The following is a 20905-nucleotide window of genomic DNA, read 5'->3' as shown; positions in this document are numbered from 1 at the left end:
TTCTTGAGAGTAGAAAGGATAGTGATATCTGACTATCTCTATTGCATTCACGAAATTCTGCTTTGCATTCTGTTTTCTGCTCAGCATGGGACTGCACCCTAATTCATGGATGAAGTCCCAAGTGATTAAGTCAGAATTTAATAAGTGTAAGAGAGATAGTCAGATTGTATTATCCTTTTTATCCCACATGCACAAAAACGGCGCTTTCTGATAGCAGACGATAGGGAGGAAAGTCATTCATCGACCGTATGAAAATGGTGGCCGTGTTCTCCCAAGGGCAAGAAAATTAGCTGTTCAAGGCCAACGCAGAATAGAATCTTTAACCGAAACCGCAATCGTAAGCGTAACCGAAAAAATGAGTTAAAAAAGGATAGGTATATTGTTTATCCTTCTCTAACTCATTCTTACGCTTACGGTTACGATTGCGGTTCCGGTTAAAGATCTATTCTGCGTTGGCCTTCACATGCATCTTTCTTGCCAATGGGAGAAAACGGCTGCCATTTTCATACAAATCGAACAAGTGAATGACTTTTACTCCCTGTCGTTTGCTATCTGAAATCGACGCTTTTGTGCATTAGGAATAAAAAATATCGTAAGTAACAAGAGGATAAAGGCAGCCAATTTCTTTACGATGATTTTTGTGACACAAGTGGAGGTCGAGGGCCCTCTCGACCTCCACTCGTGTCACAAAAATTATCGTAAAGAAATTGACTGCCTTTATCCTCTTGTTGCTTAATATACTGGGTGTTTTTGACGTCGTCAGTTGCCACATAAAGGTGCTCAAACTGTTTATTTGAGACTATTTAGTTTAACCTAAATAGTCTCAAATAAGCACCTTTTTGTGGTAACTGACCGGTACGACCGACGACGTCGAAAACACCTACTATTTCACTCTCATAAAGTTCTACTTTCGGTTTTACTACGCTTTCTACTCAGGGAGCATTCACACGACTTTTGGAAAAATCATTCTTGTCTTTGTCTTTTCTATGACAAAGGCATAAGTTTGTCTCATTCTACATTTTCAATTTTTGGAAAAAGTAAGAAAATGTAGAGTGAAACAAACTTATGCTCCTGTCATAAAAGAGAGAAAGACAATAATAATGGTTTTCCCAAAAGTTGTGTGAATGCTCCAGAAATGCTCCTTAAGGGTACATTTATACGACGGTCGGTAGAAAAAAAATTTACCGAAAAAGTAAAAATCGCGTTCACACTTCGCTTTTCCGATATAATGGAAAAACTGTTTCTAACGGGAATTTAAAAATTTATATTTTATTAAAATGAATTAACACTGTTTTAAGTAAGAAAAATCAAATTTTTATTAGATAAATATTGTTTTTTAATGATTTACAATAGGAAGATGAATTTTCTTGATAAATAACCATGTAGGGGAAGTGCGCCGGTTGTGGGCACCCTCCGGTTGTGGGCACCCCTACGTAAACTTCGACGGCAAGCAGACTTTACTGATCTAAGTATTGCAAGTCGTGTTCGTTGACAATACGGACTTTTCGTATTGATAACGAAACAAATATATGCATTTGTGTAATAGCTGTGAGCATAATAAAGAAAATTTGCATTAAATAAATAAAAAAGTAATTTTGTATTGTTTTCGAAGAGCAACATATGGGTGTAGATTCGTTCAGAAAAGAAGGGTTTAATTTTTTTTTTGCAGTGTTGTCATTATATTTTGTGATTTACCTTCGTGTTTAACCAAAATCCTGCATCACAAAATGTGTTGGTCTTTTTAAAAAATGACTGTCATTCCCGGTTGTGGGCACCTTTATGTTAAGGAGGCTCTACCATCTGACAATGATGAGGACTACTGTCTCATCTATCTAAACTTTCTGCCAAGGAAAGTGACAGCCGCAAACTCCATTAAATGCGATGAATATAGTCGTTCAGTGCATTAGAAGTGCGGTATGGTATGCGTACTAGCTACTTCACATGAAGCATTATGCTTTTGTTAGCGATGAGCATAGTGTGAAAACGTGTCATCATTTTTGTTCTTTATCCCGGCAAATTTTCTTAAAATAAAGAAACTTTCATTTCTTCTTTATTTGTGTTGGTTTCCTTTAATATTTTTCCATTTTTAGCGGATTTTTCAAGGGTGCCCACAACCGGGTACAAAATTTTTTTTGTCAAAAAATTCCCATTTCACTAAATTTCTAATAAAACTTTTTTATTTAAAGGAGTCAATTTAATTCCTTCACTGACAGTCACCTTAGACCTCTAGCTTTAAATTCGTACACATATATTTGTATAATATGCACATGGACAAATGTTATGAGGCAAAATCAAAAGGGTGCCCACAACCGGAACACTTCCCTTAAATAAATATTAATTAACTTTTGTTTTGAAAAGTTGTAAGAAACGTCACAGCTGTTGTTAGAATTTTGTGTGAAAAAAATCCATTATGAACGTTACTCGTCTAAATTAAACAAAACCAAATAAAGATTTATTAGGGATTTAAATTATCAAACAATAAATTACAACTATTTGTATATTATATATTTTGTTTACAAAAAATTTACTTGCTTAATGTTAAAGGGTTGTCATGCATTTATAGGTTATGTACACAATTACATTTACTACTTTTCGAAAAATAAATTATACTTATGCATATACAAATAATAAAATGCATATTAAATATCCCCATTAAACATTTTTATTTAAATTATATAAATATTATTTAATAATTTTTCATTATACTTAGGCTGAAGTCCCATGGTAGCGTTTTGCGTTGCGTTTTGTAACTAGGCAATGAGTGCAAATAGAGCAAACATATATCTGCATCTCTCTCACACTCGTGGCCTAGTTACAATCAAGAAAATTCATCTTCCTATTGTAAATCATTAAAAAACAATATTTATCAAATAAAAATTTGATTTTTCTTACTTAAAACAGTGTTAATTCATTTTAATAAAATATAAATTTTTAAATTCCCGCTAGAAGCAGTTTTTCCATTATATCGGAAAAGCGAAGTGTGAACGCGATTTTTACTTTTTCGGTAAATTTTTTTTCTACCGACTGTCGTATAAATGTACAGTCACACGATCTCATGCAAAACTTATGCATGCAGGTTGCCATGGTAGTGTTCAAGAGTGAGAGAGATAGGAAATTATTCTATCTCTCTCACTCTTGAACGCTACTATGGCAACCTGCATGAATAAGTTTTGCATAAGAAGGTCTGAACTAGGGTTGTGAGTGATGAAACGTTTCATTGAAACAATGAAACTTTCATTTGAAAGTTTCAATGTTTCATAAGCGAAAGTTTCATTAATTTCATAAAACATTGAAGAACCAATAATTAAGCTTTATTTGCACATGCGCAGTTGTCAGTTCAGGTTAGATAATCTCTAGAAATTTTAGGTTAGCTCGAAACAATTTAATGAAAATTTTTTGTTTACATCCGAAAACACGAGAGTAGTTATGTTAATATTAACTAAAAATTACCTAAAATATTACCTCTAACGAGTGACTTAAAATTAAATTATTAATATATTTTTTAATTATTTATTTTATTTATAAAAATTAAAGAAAGATATTAAAGTAAATAATAATACTTCATGTTTTTGTCGATAATAATATGCGTTAATTATTATACTTTCTTGCATTGAATTTGAAATTTCCCGCTTAAAACTTGAAACTTTGAAATGTTTCATGAAGCATTGAAACTTTCATGAAACATTTCATTTTCCAAAGTTTCATGAAACTTTACAACCCTAGTCTGAACGCTCCCTAAATGTACCCTAAGTCATTTACTCATATTGTGGACTCTCCATTAGATACTATTGCTAAAAGGCCTTAACATGCGAGCGTTCGTTTATGGCTATTCATGTAAACACACTTTAAGTGAAATCTGTCTGCTTCTGTGCTTCTGCTTTTAACGAGATTTAGTTTTTAAATAATGTATTTTTGAATTTTATAATCTAATCAATTTTATCTTATTTAAAAATGTCTTCTTCAGACGATGAAAAAAGTGATATTTTTTTATTCATTAGATTTTATACAACAAAAAAGTTTTCTATAGTAAACGTTAAAGATGTTAAAAGTTTTAATGATAATTTCGAGGAAAAATTTTTCCTTGTGAAAGCTGGTGATGGAAAATTTCATCGTGCCCAAATTTTTTTTAAAAGCAGTAAGTATAATTATTTATGTGTCTATATAATTATTATTATTGAAAAATAAAATTATATAGATGGTTTTAGAGTGATACTGTTTAATTTTTTTTTTCGCCTTAGTAAAAATTATTCGTTTCCAAATCCTGTTTTTCATGGGCACATGGTCTCGTGCTTAGGGCATTAGAATTATTACAACGTCATAGCTTTATAATACTTACTTTTTCTAAGTCTGGTTAATAGAGTTTTAAATATTGATTTATCAAAGTTGTTTAAGAATGTTTATAATAATATAAATATTTTGTAACGTATAGGTTAATTAGAGTTTTTGAAAAATGCTTATTTAAGCTAATGTTAAGCTTTGTGTAAATACTGCGTAGAAATTGTATCTGAAAAGGTAAAATTTGTTAAAAAATTTTAAAACTAAAATTTCAATCAACCTACACATAACAAACATAATGTATATCTTTATAAACAGTTTCCAATAACTTTCATTAGAAATTATTAAAATCTCCATTTACCAAACTACTTTGAATTTTTTTAAACAGTAAGAAACATTTAATGAACTTTCAAGCACTATTATTATTATTATTATTATTATTATTATTATTATTATTATTATTATTATTATTATTATTATTATTATTATTATTATTTAATGTAGGAAATTTTTTGCTGATTAAGAATTTTAATTAAGGAAGATTTCGACTTTATCAGCAATTAGTGACATCTATTAGACGTCAATTGAACTCTTTGGTTTAGAGTCAGGTGTTATTCTTAAGATAATTATTCCGATATGGTTGTCGGTAAATAATTATATTTTTGAATTTAATTTTTGATCTGAAAAAATAAGCTGCGTGAACGACTGCACTGTGCATCTGTGAGGACTCGAACCCCAGTTAATAGCTGCCTTTCGCGGGACTAACGCCTACTAATGCACCATGCCAACACAGCTTATTTTTTCAGATCAAAAATTAAATTCAAATATATAATTATTTACCGACAACCATATCGGAATAATTATCTTAAGAATAACACCTGACTCTAAACCAAAGAGTTCAATTGACGTCTAATAGATGTCACTAATTGCTGATATAGTCGAAATCTTCCTTAATTATTATTATTATTGTTATATTTTCATAATAAATAATTCTTTTTATTCTCTTCTATCATAAAATTCTATTTACCTTTAAATTCCTTTCAAATATTTTGTTACGCGCTTTTTATAATTTTTCTTGTTATTGTAAGTATAATCTCCTTTTAATAATTTCTTCATGGCTATTAGTATTGATAAGTCTTATTTAATTAAACTTTTATGAGTTTTTAGACTTTTTTACATTAATTTTTAAAATTATTTTAACTTTTTCAAATAATGTACAACTTAGTATTTTTTTAAAGTTTGCCTATTTATAATTAAAATTGTATTTTGCTTCTTGATTTTGATGTCAATTTATAGTTAAATGATTTTCAGTTGTATGAAATAAAAAGCTTCATAAAACTCTATTTATCATCTAATTTTAGATTCAAAAATGGAGGTCGAAAAGATGTCAGCATCTAAACGACGACTTAAATTCATCCAATCAAAAGATGACAGTGCGGTTATGAATGACACAGAAAATATTCGTGACACTGTAACAAAGAATAAGGTAAATTACTGCAATTTGTTACATTAATACTTTCATTTTTTTACAATAAACTATAGGAGAAATTATCGACACATTTGATTTAATAAAAAACGTTTTAAAGATGCAATTTAATTAAATTTTAAAACGTTGTTTGGGTATTTTCAATAACTAAGTATATTCCAGAGTAAATAAATTTTAAACTAAATATATGTTATTAAAAAAACATTATTCTTCTGACAGTCCATGGCACATATTATATGAATCATAATAAATTTGGTCTCCTTTATTTCATGGCCATGTCGATAAAAACACTTTCTATTTCTAGTTGCTTTCAACCAGAATGTGAAAGGGTTAATTTACTCATCAGTATTTACAAATTCTACATAAATAAAATTTGTACTAGGGGAGAGTGGGGCAAACCGGACCCCCTAACGGTTTTTTGACTCTTGTGACTAAACGAATCAACCGATTTCATTTTTCGATGGCTTGTTTGAAAGATCATTTAATTGCGCAACTTTTTCCCAGAGACACCTATACTTTATTTTTTATTGTTTAGTTGCTGTGTTAACTTTAAAAATTTTTGCAAACAGGCCGGTTTGCTCCACCCCCTGGGGTAAACCGGACCGTTTGGTTTTTTATTTATAATATTGCATTCACATAATCAACAATGATAAAAAACATAAAGAATCATGAAAACAATGGTTGTAGGGTCAAATTTTCTCAAAAAAATCAAAGTTGGTCATGGGTCTTTTAATTTTTGTGAAACATGGTATAAAGGCAGTGTTTTATGACAGAAGATTTTAGGAAAAAAAGATTTTTCAAAAATTTTTAAATTGTGGATTTTACCGGGCATGAAACATTAAAGCACATTTTTTTGAAAAACGAATAACTTTTATCCATTTAGTTAGACTTTGTTTATAGTTTAGGTAATAATAGTTGATTATCTAACAATTTAAAGTGCAATATTAAAGAAAAAAAATCCTAAATTTGCCCAGAAAAAAAGTCAAAAAAAATTTTGATTTCATTTTTTCGGGCATAAGCACCCCATCGATTTTCTTGTAACTATAATATTTGGATTCGTTATCTTCTCCAGAATTTTTTGCAAAAAAAAATCCCTGGAGACCTTAAAACTAACCGAAATATCGAATTTTTTGTCTCGAGGTGCACAGATATCGATCTCGCGTAAACACGCCTGAGATGTGCACCAAACGTTCTTAAGCGTGAATTTTCGCATTCTAATAATTTTTTGTTAATTTTGAGTAAAAAAAAAAGGTTTAAAAATCAAGCTTTGCAATTACAAATTTGTTTTTAAACAATTTTGAATCTCAAAATGTGTATGTAATATATAAGGGGCAAATTATCTCAAGTGTACCAATGTTAAAATTGCAAGTTGTTAGATCGGGCTAATATTTTCACAGTATTTAGAACTATGAATCAGTACTTAACCACCAAGTAATTATGAAATTTTATAAAAAAATGTAGGGGGGGTTGAAGATTTTGGATAAGTATAAACAGTGAGTTTTATAAAAAATCGTAGCTTTTATATAATAAAGAAAAAAATTGTGACCTATATGTTTTTGGTAGGTTTTTTCTGCTCTATCAAATAGTGAGAATTTTTTTTAAAAATTCAAAATTTTTTTATAAAATTTCATAATTACTTGGTGGTTTTAAGTACTGGTTCATAGTTCTAAATACTGTGAAAATATTAGCCCGATCCAAAAACTTGCAATTTTGACATTGGTACACTTGAGAAAATTTGCCTCTTATATATTACATACACATTTTGAGATTCAAAATTGTTTAAAAACAAATTTGTAATTGCAAAACTTGATTTTTAAACCTTCCTTTTTTACTAAAAATGAACAAAAAAATATTAGAATGCGAAAATTCACGCTTAAGAACGTTTGGTGCACATCTCAGGCGTGTTTACGCGAGATCGAAATCTGTGCACCTCGAGACAAAAAATACGATATTTCGGTTAGTTTTAAAGTCTCCAGGGATTTTTTTTTGCAAAAAATTCTGGAGAAGATAACGAATCCAAATATTATAGTTACAAAAAATCGAAGGGGTGCTTATGCCCGAAGAAATGAAATCAAAATTTGTTTGGACTTTTTTTCCGGGCAAATTTTGGTTTTTTTTTCTTTAATATTGCACTTTAAATTGTTAGATATTCAACTATTATTACCTAAACTATAAGCAAAATCTAACTAAATGGATAAAAGTTATTCGTTTTTCAAAAAAAATGTGCTGTAATGTTTCATGCCCGGTAAAATCCGCAATTTTGAAAAATCTTTTTTTCCTAAAATCTTCTGTCATAAAACACTACCTTCATACAAAGTTTCACAAAAATTGAAAGACCCATGACCAACTTTGATTTTTTTGAGAAAATTTGACCCACTTACAAGTTCTTTTTCTATTTTAGTGTAATTCCTAATTCTTATCAAATTCTTTAGTTTCTTTCCTCCGTGACCATTTCTACATTTATAAGGCATTGCAAAACATTTTATTTGTTATAATTTTATAAAAAAAATGCAAAATAAAGTGATAAAAGTAATAAAATAAAGAAATTTAAATTAGTGACAAAGTTATTTCTCTGCAATTGGCCAAAACCTTGCGTCAACCTTAAATGAGGTTCTGGAGCCCCCACTAATTAAAATAGGGTCGTCACATACTACTCACTACCAGTTATTGCAATAAAATTTCTTTTATAATTAATTTTTCACACGGGTTTAAGACAATGTAAAGAAATTAAAAAAAAATTAATTGTAAAAAAAAATTTTGATAGTAAAAATAATAGGAAGAAAAAAAAATTTTCTTCCGTCAACAAGAAACCAAATTAAACCTTAAATGAGGTTCTGGAGCCCCCACTAATTAAAATAGGGTCATCACATACTACTCACTACCAGTTTAATTATGAAACTGAAAGAGAAAAATTTTATTCTCAATAAAACTTTCGTTTTCAGGTTCTTCTTAATTCAGGTTGACAATAAAGAGAATTAATTTTCTTTTTTTACCAAAAAAAAATTCAATGCCACTGAAAATAGTATAATGAAATTTTAACACTTTAAAAGAGGAACAAAATATAAATTATTTTAAAATTTTCCTGAAAATTAAGAAAAGAAAATTCTTCTCCCGTCAGTAGAAATTCAGAATAACCTTAAATGAGGTTCTGAAGCCCCCACTAACTAAAATAGGGTCATCACATACTACTCACTACCAGGTAAATAATGAAAATACAAGGAAAATCTTAATAAAGATATTTTCTTGTAATTTCTTTAAAACTTAAACTGACACTAAAAAGATTCTTCCTTCATTAACCCATTAAACCCCATGATTAGACAAATGAAAATATCATCAAAATTATTATTGGAAACAGGACTGTGGATCAAATAATGACTTTTGACGTCAAAAATTGTTTAAAAAATAATTTGTTTATAAAAATTGTTATAAACAAATGGAGAAAATTAATAAAATTTTAAAAACTAATAGCGCCATTCGATTCTACGTGAAAAATTACTAAAGGAACATGTATGACTTTTTAAAAATTTTCACTCGATTTGTTGTAAATAATTTATAAACAAATAGTGCACTCTCATGTACCTATTTGAGCCCATCATTACACAACTAAACATTTCATCAAAATTATGATTGGAAACAGGACTGCGGATCAAATAATGACTTTTGATGTCAAAAATTGTTTGAAAAATAATTTGATTATAAAAATTGTTATAAACAAATAGAGAAAATTAATAACATTTTTAAAACTTATAGTGCCATTCGATTCTAAGGGAAAAGACTAATAGAATATTTTTTAAATTTAAAAAATTATGAATCAACAAATTCTGACTGCATTTGTTCGTATGAAATATTTAACCTTTAGAATTACTGTCACTGTTGTTCATTTGTTTATAACAATTTTTATAAACAAATTATTTTTTAAACAATTTTTGACGTCAAAAGTCATTATTTTATCCGCTGTCCTGTTTCCAATCATAATTTTGATGAAATGTTTAGTTGTGTAATGATGGGCTCAAAAAGGTACATGAGAGTGCACTATTTGTTTATAAATTATTTACAACAAATCGAGTGAAAATTTTTAAAAAGTCATACATGTTCCTTTAGTAATTTTTCACGTAGAATCGAATGGCGCTATTAGTTTTTAAAATTTTATTAATTTTTTCCATTTGTTTATAACAATTTTTATAAACAAATTATTTTTTAAACAATTTTTGACGTCAAAAGTCATTATTTGATCCGCAGTCCTGTTTCCAATAATAATTTTGATGATATTTTCATTTGTCTAATCATGGGCGTTAATGGGTTAACAGCATGCACAGGGAAAAATTATAAATTCTAAAATATTTAGAATTGAATAAGATAAAATTCTCACAAGCAAGCGTACTTGCGCGTGAAAAGTTGTATTAACCGTAGACAAGAGAGAAACCAAAAAAAAATTTGTTTTTCGAAAATTGAAGAAAAAATTTGTTTTTCAAAAAAAAAATTTTTTTTGAAAAATTCAAAATGGGGCTGGGCAAACACGTGAGAAAGATCCCACCGCTGCCACCATCAGCTTGTTACAATCATGAAAACAATGGTTGTAGGGTCAAATTTTCTCAAAAAAATCAAAGTTGGTCATGGGTCTTTTAATTTTTGTGAAACATGGTATAAAGGCAGTGTTTTATGACAGAAGATTTTAGGAAAAAAAGATTTTTCAAAAATTTTTAAATTGTGGATTTTACCGGGCATGAAACATTAAAGCACATTTTTTTGAAAAACGAATAACTTTTATCCATTTAGTTAGACTTTGTTTATAGTTTAGGTAATAATAGTTGATTATCTAACAATTTAAAGTGCAATATTAAAGAAAAAAAATCCTAAATTTGCCCAGAAAAAAAGTCAAAAAAAATTTTGATTTCATTTTTTCGGGCATAAGCACCCCATCGATTTTCTTGTAACTATAATATTTGGATTCGTTATCTTCTCCAGAATTTTTTGCAAAAAAAAATCCCTGGAGACCTTAAAACTAACCGAAATATCGAATTTTTTGTCTCGAGGTGCACAGATATCGATCTCGCGTAAACACGCCTGAGATGTGCACCAAACGTTCTTAAGCGTGAATTTTCGCATTCTAATAATTTTTTGTTAATTTTGAGTAAAAAAAAAAGGTTTAAAAATCAAGCTTTGCAATTACAAATTTGTTTTTAAACAATTTTGAATCTCAAAATGTGTATGTAATATATAAGGGGCAAATTATCTCAAGTGTACCAATGTTAAAATTGCAAGTTGTTAGATCGGGCTAATATTTTCACAGTATTTAGAACTATGAATCAGTACTTAACCACCAAGTAATTATGAAATTTTATAAAAAAATGTAGGGGGGGTTGAAGATTTTGGATAAGTATAAACAGTGAGTTTTATAAAAAATCGTAGCTTTTATATAATAAAGAAAAAAATTGTGACCTATATGTTTTTGGTAGGTTTTTTCTGCTCTATCAAATAGTGAGAATTTTTTTTAAAAATTCAAAATTTTTTTATAAAATTTCATAATTACTTGGTGGTTTTAAGTACTGGTTCATAGTTCTAAATACTGTGAAAATATTAGCCCGATCCAAAAACTTGCAATTTTGACATTGGTACACTTGAGAAAATTTGCCTCTTATATATTACATACACATTTTGAGATTCAAAATTGTTTAAAAACAAATTTGTAATTGCAAAACTTGATTTTTAAACCTTCCTTTTTTACTAAAAATGAACAAAAAAATATTAGAATGCGAAAATTCACGCTTAAGAACGTTTGGTGCACATCTCAGGCGTGTTTACGCGAGATCGAAATCTGTGCACCTCGAGACAAAAAATACGATATTTCGGTTAGTTTTAAAGTCTCCAGGGATTTTTTTTTGCAAAAAATTCTGGAGAAGATAACGAATCCAAATATTATAGTTACAAAAAATCGAAGGGGTGCTTATGCCCGAAGAAATGAAATCAAAATTTGTTTGGACTTTTTTTCCGGGCAAATTTTGGTTTTTTTTTCTTTAATATTGCACTTTAAATTGTTAGATATTCAACTATTATTACCTAAACTATAAGCAAAATCTAACTAAATGGATAAAAGTTATTCGTTTTTCAAAAAAAATGTGCTGTAATGTTTCATGCCCGGTAAAATCCGCAATTTTGAAAAATCTTTTTTTCCTAAAATCTTCTGTCATAAAACACTACCTTCATACAAAGTTTCACAAAAATTGAAAGACCCATGACCAACTTTGATTTTTTTGAGAAAATTTGACCCACTTACAAGTTCTTTTTCTATTTTAGTGTAATTCCTAATTCTTATCAAATTCTTTAGTTTCTTTCCTCCGTGACCATTTCTACATTTATAAGGCATTGCAAAACATTTTATTTGTTATAATTTTATAAAAAAAATGCAAAATAAAGTGATAAAAGTAATAAAATAAAGAAATTTAAATTAGTGACAAAGTTATTTCTCTGCAATTGGCCAAAACCTTGCGTCAACCTTAAATGAGGTTCTGGAGCCCCCACTAATTAAAATAGGGTCGTCACATACTACTCACTACCAGTTATTGCAATAAAATTTCTTTTATAATTAATTTTTCACACGGGTTTAAGACAATGTAAAGAAATTAAAAAAAATTAATTGTAAAAAAAAATTTTGATAGTAAAAATAATAGGAAGAAAAAAAAATTTTCTTCCGTCAACAAGAAACCAAATTAAACCTTAAATGAGGTTCTGGAGCCCCCACTAATTAAAATAGGGTCATCACATACTACTCACTACCAGTTTAATTATGAAACTGAAAGAGAAAAATTTTATTCTCAATAAAACTTTCGTTTTCAGGTTCTTCTTAATTCAGGTTGACAATAAAGAGAATTAATTTTCTTTTTTTACCAAAAAAAAATTCAATGCCACTGAAAATAGTATAATGAAATTTTAACACTTTAAAAGAGGAACAAAATATAAATTATTTTAAAATTTTCCTGAAAATTAAGAAAAGAAAATTCTTCTCCCGTCAGTAGAAATTCAGAATAACCTTAAATGAGGTTCTGAAGCCCCCACTAACTAAAATAGGGTCATCACATACTACTCACTACCAGGTAAATAATGAAAATACAAGGAAAATCTTAATAAAGATATTTTCTTGTAATTTCTTTAAAACTTAAACTGACACTAAAAAGATTCTTCCTTCATTAACCCATTAAACCCCATGATTAGACAAATGAAAATATCATCAAAATTATTATTGGAAACAGGACTGTGGATCAAATAATGACTTTTGACGTCAAAAATTGTTTAAAAAATAATTTGTTTATAAAAATTGTTATAAACAAATGGAGAAAATTAATAAAATTTTAAAAACTAATAGCGCCATTCGATTCTACGTGAAAAATTACTAAAGGAACATGTATGACTTTTTAAAAATTTTCACTCGATTTGTTGTAAATAATTTATAAACAAATAGTGCACTCTCATGTACCTATTTGAGCCCATCATTACACAACTAAACATTTCATCAAAATTATGATTGGAAACAGGACTGCGGATCAAATAATGACTTTTGATGTCAAAAATTGTTTGAAAAATAATTTGATTATAAAAATTGTTATAAACAAATAGAGAAAATTAATAACATTTTTAAAACTTATAGTGCCATTCGATTCTAAGGGAAAAGACTAATAGAATATTTTTTAAATTTAAAAAATTATGAATCAACAAATTCTGACTGCATTTGTTCGTATGAAATATTTAACCTTTAGAATTACTGTCACTGTTGTTCATTTGTTTATAACAATTTTTATAAACAAATTATTTTTTAAACAATTTTTGACGTCAAAAGTCATTATTTGATCCGCAGTCCTGTTTCCAATAATAATTTTGATGATATTTTCATTTGTCTAATCATGGGCGTTAATGGGTTAACAGCATGCACAGGGAAAAATTATAAATTCTAAAATATTTAGAATTGAATAAGATAAAATTCTCACAAGCAAGCGTACTTGCGCGTGAAAAGTTGTATTAACCGTAGACAAGAGAGAAACCAAAAAAAAATTTGTTTTTCGAAAATTGAAGAAAAAATTTGTTTTTCAAAAAAAAAATTTTTTTTGAAAAATTCAAAATGGGGCTGGGCAAACACGTGAGAAAGATCCCACCGCTGCCACCATCAGCTTGTTACAATCATGAAAACAATGGTTGTAGGGTCAAATTTTCTCAAAAAAATCAAAGTTGGTCATGGGTCTTTTAATTTTTGTGAAACATGGTATAAAGGCAGTGTTTTATGACAGAAGATTTTAGGAAAAAAAGATTTTTCAAAAATTTTTAAATTGTGGATTTTACCGGGCATGAAACATTAAAGCACATTTTTTTGAAAAACGAATAACTTTTATCCATTTAGTTAGACTTTGTTTATAGTTTAGGTAATAATAGTTGATTATCTAACAATTTAAAGTGCAATATTAAAGAAAAAAAATCCTAAATTTGCCCAGAAAAAAAGTCAAAAAAAATTTTGATTTCATTTTTTCGGGCATAAGCACCCCATCGATTTTCTTGTAACTATAATATTTGGATTCGTTATCTTCTCCAGAATTTTTTGCAAAAAAAAATCCCTGGAGACCTTAAAACTAACCGAAATATCGAATTTTTTGTCTCGAGGTGCACAGATATCGATCTCGCGTAAACACGCCTGAGATGTGCACCAAACGTTCTTAAGCGTGAATTTTCGCATTCTAATAATTTTTTGTTAATTTTGAGTAAAAAAAAAAGGTTTAAAAATCAAGCTTTGCAATTACAAATTTGTTTTTAAACAATTTTGAATCTCAAAATGTGTATGTAATATATAAGGGGCAAATTATCTCAAGTGTACCAATGTTAAAATTGCAAGTTGTTAGATCGGGCTAATATTTTCACAGTATTTAGAACTATGAATCAGTACTTAACCACCAAGTAATTATGAAATTTTATAAAAAATGTAGGGGGGGTTGAAGATTTTGGATAAGTATAAACAGTGAGTTTTATAAAAAATCGTAGCTTTTATATAATAAAGAAAAAAATTGTGACCTATATGTTTTTGGTAGGTTTTTTCTGCTCTATCAAATAGTGAGAATTTTTTTTAAAAATTCAAAATTTTTTTATAAAATTTCATAATTACTTGGTGGTTTTAAGTACTGGTTCATAGTTCTAAATACTGTGAAAATATTAGCCCGATCCAAAAACTTGCAATTTTGACATTGGTACACTTGAGAAAATTTGCCTCTTATATATTACATACACATTTTGAGATTCAAAATTGTTTAAAAACAAATTTGTAATTGCAAAACTTGATTTTTAAACCTTCCTTTTTTACTAAAAATGAACAAAAAAATATTAGAATGCGAAAATTCACGCTTAAGAACGTTTGGTGCACATCTCAGGCGTGTTTACGCGAGATCGAAATCTGTGCACCTCGAGACAAAAAATACGATATTTCGGTTAGTTTTAAAGTCTCCAGGGATTTTTTTTTGCAAAAAATTCTGGAGAAGATAACGAATCCAAATATTATAGTTACAAAAAATCGAAGGGGTGCTTATGCCCGAAGAAATGAAATCAAAATTTGTTTGGACTTTTTTTCCGGGCAAATTTTGGTTTTTTTTTCTTTAATATTGCACTTTAAATTGTTAGATATTCAACTATTATTACCTAAACTATAAGCAAAATCTAACTAAATGGATAAAAGTTATTCGTTTTTCAAAAAAAATGTGCTGTAATGTTTCATGCCCGGTAAAATCCGCAATTTTGAAAAATCTTTTTTTCCTAAAATCTTCTGTCATAAAACACTACCTTCATACAAAGTTTCACAAAAATTGAAAGACCCATGACCAACTTTGATTTTTTTGAGAAAATTTGACCCACTTACAAGTTCTTTTTCTATTTTAGTGTAATTCCTAATTCTTATCAAATTCTTTAGTTTCTTTCCTCCGTGACCATTTCTACATTTATAAGGCATTGCAAAACATTTTATTTGTTATAATTTTATAAAAAAAATGCAAAATAAAGTGATAAAAGTAATAAAATAAAGAAATTTAAATTAGTGACAAAGTTATTTCTCTGCAATTGGCCAAAACCTTGCGTCAACCTTAAATGAGGTTCTGGAGCCCCCACTAATTAAAATAGGGTCGTCACATACTACTCACTACCAGTTATTGCAATAAAATTTCTTTTATAATTAATTTTTCACACGGGTTTAAGACAATGTAAAGAAATTAAAAAAAATTAATTGTAAAAAAAAATTTTGATAGTAAAAATAATAGGAAGAAAAAAAAATTTTCTTCCGTCAACAAGAAACCAAATTAAACCTTAAATGAGGTTCTGGAGCCCCCACTAATTAAAATAGGGTCATCACATACTACTCACTACCAGTTTAATTATGAAACTGAAAGAGAAAAATTTTATTCTCAATAAAACTTTCGTTTTCAGGTTCTTCTTAATTCAGGTTGACAATAAAGAGAATTAATTTTCTTTTTTTACCAAAAAAAAATTCAATGCCACTGAAAATAGTATAATGAAATTTTAACACTTTAAAAGAGGAACAAAATATAAATTATTTTAAAATTTTCCTGAAAATTAAGAAAAGAAAATTCTTCTCCCGTCAGTAGAAATTCAGAATAACCTTAAATGAGGTTCTGAAGCCCCCACTAACTAAAATAGGGTCATCACATACTACTCACTACCAGGTAAATAATGAAAATACAAGGAAAATCTTAATAAAGATATTTTCTTGTAATTTCTTTAAAACTTAAACTGACACTAAAAAGATTCTTCCTTCATTAACCCATTAAACCCCATGATTAGACAAATGAAAATATCATCAAAATTATTATTGGAAACAGGACTGTGGATCAAATAATGACTTTTGACGTCAAAAATTGTTTAAAAAATAATTTGTTTATAAAAATTGTTATAAACAAATGGAGAAAATTAATAAAATTTTAAAAACTAATAGCGCCATTCGATTCTACGTGAAAAATTACTAAAGGAACATGTATGACTTTTTAAAAATTTTCACTCGATTTGTTGTAAATAATTTATAAACAAATAGTGCACTCTCATGTACCTATTTGAGCCCATCATTACACAACTAAACATTTCATCAAAATTATGATTGGAAACAGGACTGCGGATCAAATAATGACTTTTGATGTCAAAAATTGTTTGAAAAATAATTTGATTATAAAAATTGTTATAAACAAATAGAGAAAATTAATAACATTTTTAAAACTTATAGTGCCATTCGATTCTAAGGGAAAAGACTAATAGAATATTTTTTAAATTTAAAAAATTATGAATCAACAAATTCTGACTGCATTTGTTCGTATGAAATATTTAACCTTTAGAATTACTGTCACTGTTGTTCATTTGTTTATAACAATTTTTATAAACAAATTATTTTTTAAACAATTTTTGACGTCAAAAGTCATTATTTTATCCGCTGTCCTGTTTCCAATCATAATTTTGATGAAATGTTTAGTTGTGTAATGATGGGCTCAAAAAGGTACATGAGAGTGCACTATTTGTTTATAAATTATTTACAACAAATCGAGTGAAAATTTTTAAAAAGTCATACATGTTCCTTTAGTAATTTTTCACGTAGAATCGAATGGCGCTATTAGTTTTTAAAATTTTATTAATTTTTTCCATTTGTTTATAACAATTTTTATAAACAAATTATTTTTTAAACAATTTTTGACGTCAAAAGTCATTATTTGATCCGCAGTCCTGTTTCCAATAATAATTTTGATGATATTTTCATTTGTCTAATCATGGGCGTTAATGGGTTAACAGCATGCACAGGGAAAAATTATAAATTCTAAAATATTTAGAATTGAATAAGATAAAATTCTCACAAGCAAGCGTACTTGCGCGTGAAAAGTTGTATTAACCGTAGACAAGAGAGAAACCAAAAAAAAATTTGTTTTTCGAAAATTGAAGAAAAAATTTGTTTTTCAAAAAAAAAATTTTTTTTGAAAAATTCAAAATGGGGCTGGGCAAACACGTGAGAAAGATCCCACCGCTGCCACCATCAGCTTGTTACAATCCAGAATTTATTTATTTATAAAATTGAGCTTTTGAGATGGCTCATAATTCTAATTTGGGAAGGCACCAAGCTGCCAAGGCCTGAAGGACCTTGTTTAATTTTGCGGGATCGTTATTCCTGTTTTAAAAGTAGGAATCCGCCAATCCACGCAACACTAAAATATAATTCGAACTCAAAAGAAAGGAAAAAGAGAAACCAGGGCAGATAAAAACACTATTTTACCCTTCAATACAATTTATTTAAAGTTAGAAAATTTAAAAAGAAAGAATTTACAGATTGCAGTCAATAACTATTTTAATTAACACATATCAAATGGAAGAAAAGTTTAGAGGAACGATACATAGTCTTTTGTGTAACTTACTTAAATAGTCCTTAAATTCTACCGTTGGCTGGTTAGTATTATCCTAGTCCAACAGGCGGAGCTGAGGCACAATTGTCTTTAAATTTTAAGCACGCACGAGACGCACTTTTCCGGAGCCGTCAAGCGCGGAACGGACGCAGGCACTACGCGCACACTGGCCGGTCAAACAAGACAAGGATTTTAAGAATTTTATATTCCTAAAATACTCATCTGGCTCGATCCCCGATGGACTTCGTCGACTTGAAGATTTTGATTTTATTTACGTCCGCCCAACTTGTTCCCACAATCCAGTTGTGGGACATAAGTTAGGTTTCGACTCGCGGACGGGCTTAGCCGATTTTCCGACTGACTTCAAGAGTTGAAGTTTCTTCGCGGACCGGATCAAGACTGCGATTGTTCTTAGGACGCGAGACGCCTCCACGGGAACATCGTGGATGTTAAGTGGGAAAATTTTGCGGACTCAGGATTTTTGGTATATAGGTTGGTCTCTAACTCTGGGCCTGTTGCTACGCCAGTTTTGCTGAGCTTGCGTGAGAATGAAAATTTTCTCAGCGATCTCAGGTAGCTTTTCGGGTGAAGACAGGAAATTGCAACAGAATAAATTTTGCTTATTAAAAGTATTTCTAATTCATTACAGAAATACCTATTGTAAAAATATGGAGCAATGTTTAATTTTTAGCAAAAAGGAATCTTCATTATTCAGAAAATTCTCAGGAAAATAGATCTCATTTTCCGATACTGGGAATTAGTCTTTCCCAATTTTGTTAAAAGCATATGCTTTTATTTGTCTTGTACTGGTTTTTATAATGTTTATTTATGCGTAGCTTGAAGATTCCAGAGATGAGTAGGAAAGGAATTAGATACGAAAAAAAATCGAAAAGGTGAGAAGGAACGATTTTCACGTGGAAACATATCGCGGCATAGGAGTATGCATAATTAGTTAGTATATATAATATTGCGCAAAGCCCATCCTAGTTTTTATTTCATAGTGCGAAGTCCACTTACACGCGTATGTGCCTATGACCATTATCCCATACGAAAGCTCTGTAAGTGCGTAATATAAATAATTTTCGCAATTTCGAATGTTTTGCACTTTAACAGTCACGAGCTTAGAATTAGAATTCTTTTATATTACAATCATTTCGAGTTTTTTTTACAGGTGGGTCAAATTTTCTCAAAAAAATAAAAGTTGGTCATGGGTCTTTTAATTTTTGTGAAACTTGGTACAAAGGTAGTGTTTTATGACAGAAGATTTTAGGAAAAAAAGATTTTTCAAAATTTTCAAAATTGTGGATTTTACCGGGCATGAAACATTACAGCACATTTTTTTTAAAAAACGAATAACTTTTATCCATTTAGTTAGATTTTGTTAATAGTTTAGGTAACAATAGTTAAATATCTAACAATTTAAAGTGCAATATTAAAGAAAAAAAAACCAAAATTTGCCCGGAAAAAAAGTCCAAAAAAATTTTGATTTCATTTCTTTGGGCATAAGCACCCCTTCGATTTTTTTGTAACTATAATATTTGGATTCGATATCTTCTCCAGAATTTTTTGCAAAAAGAAATCCCTGGAGACTTTAAAACTAACCGAAATATCGAATTTTTTGTCTCGAGGTGCACAGATATCGATCTCGCGTAAACACGCCTGAGATGTGCACCAAACGTTCTTAAGCGTGAATTATCGCATTCTAATATTTTTTTGTTAATATTGAGTAAAAAAGGAAGGTTTAAAAATCAAGTTTTGCAATTACAAATTTGTTTTTAAACAATTTTGAATCTCAAAATGTGTATGTAATATATAAGGGGCAAATTTTCTCAAGTGTACCAATGTCAAAATTGCAAGTTTTTGGATCGGGCTAATATTTTCACAGTATTTAGAACTATGAATCAGTACTTAAAACCACCAAGTAATTATGAAATTTTATAAAAAAATGTAGGGGGGAGGGGGTTGAAGATTTTGGATCAGTATAAACAGTGAGTTTTATAAAAAATCGTAGCTTTTATATAATAAAGAAAAAAAATTGTGACCTATATGTTTTTGGTAGGTTTTTTTCTGCTCTATCAAATAGTAAGAATTTTTTTTAAAAATTCAAAATTTAACCCTTTTTTTAAAAATTAAAAATTTTTTTGAAAAATTTTTTTTTTTAACTATACTTACCGGCTTAATATTTGTTGACATTTTCTAAAGTACATTTTTTTAATTTTTACATTTTTGATGTAAGAAGAGATGATTATTTATTATCTGAATAATTTTTTATTATTTTAATATCAATATCAAGCGTGATACACGCATAAGGTGTTGAATATTTTATTTAAACAATCGTTGCAAATAACTGAAATATATTTTTTTAAAGTAGAATTATATAAACATTTGTTTTAAAAAAACTAACACTTTATCTTTATTTTTATAAATATTTATTTGTAAAACGTCAATTTAATCAAAATACTTCATATTGTAAAATATTTCAATTTTTATTAATTAATTAATAATTAAAAAAAAACTTCATTATTTTCATTTCATAAATTGAAAGTACACATCATAAACTTTCTTTTGGTACAAGAAAAAAAGGGCTTTTTTAAAAAAAAATCAAAAAAATTTTTAATTTTTAAAAAAGAGTTAAATTTTGAATTTTTTAAAAAAATTCTCACAATTTGATAGAGCAGAAAAAACATATAGGTCACAATTTTTTTTCTTTATTATATAAAAGCTACGATTTTTT

General features: G+C 28.5%; 1 protein-coding gene and 1 long non-coding RNA gene across 2 annotated transcripts in view; both read left to right on the top strand.

Moving 5' to 3' along the window:
• Nucleotides 1-20905, top strand: part of LOC122506280 (ADP-ribosylation factor-like protein 3) — a 128126-nt gene that overhangs the window by 53337 nt on the left and 53884 nt on the right. The gene's annotated exons all lie outside the window — the stretch shown is intronic.
• The window catches only part of LOC122506281, a 30296-nt gene continuing 13369 nt past the window's right edge, over nt 3979-20905 (top strand). The window contains exons 1-2 of the long non-coding RNA XR_006301989.1: nt 3979-4135; nt 5637-5761. This is a non-coding gene — a long non-coding RNA (uncharacterized LOC122506281). The remainder of the gene's footprint in view (nt 4136-5636; nt 5762-20905) is intronic.

The sequence above is a fragment of the Leptopilina heterotoma genome, unplaced genomic scaffold (genome assembly GCF_015476425.1).
Source record: "Leptopilina heterotoma isolate Lh14 unplaced genomic scaffold, ASM1547642v1 Lhet_402, whole genome shotgun sequence".
NCBI lineage: Eukaryota > Metazoa > Arthropoda > Insecta > Hymenoptera > Figitidae > Leptopilina > Leptopilina heterotoma.
Note: the sequence above shows the minus strand (reverse complement) of the source record. Positions and strands in the feature narration are given on the sequence as shown.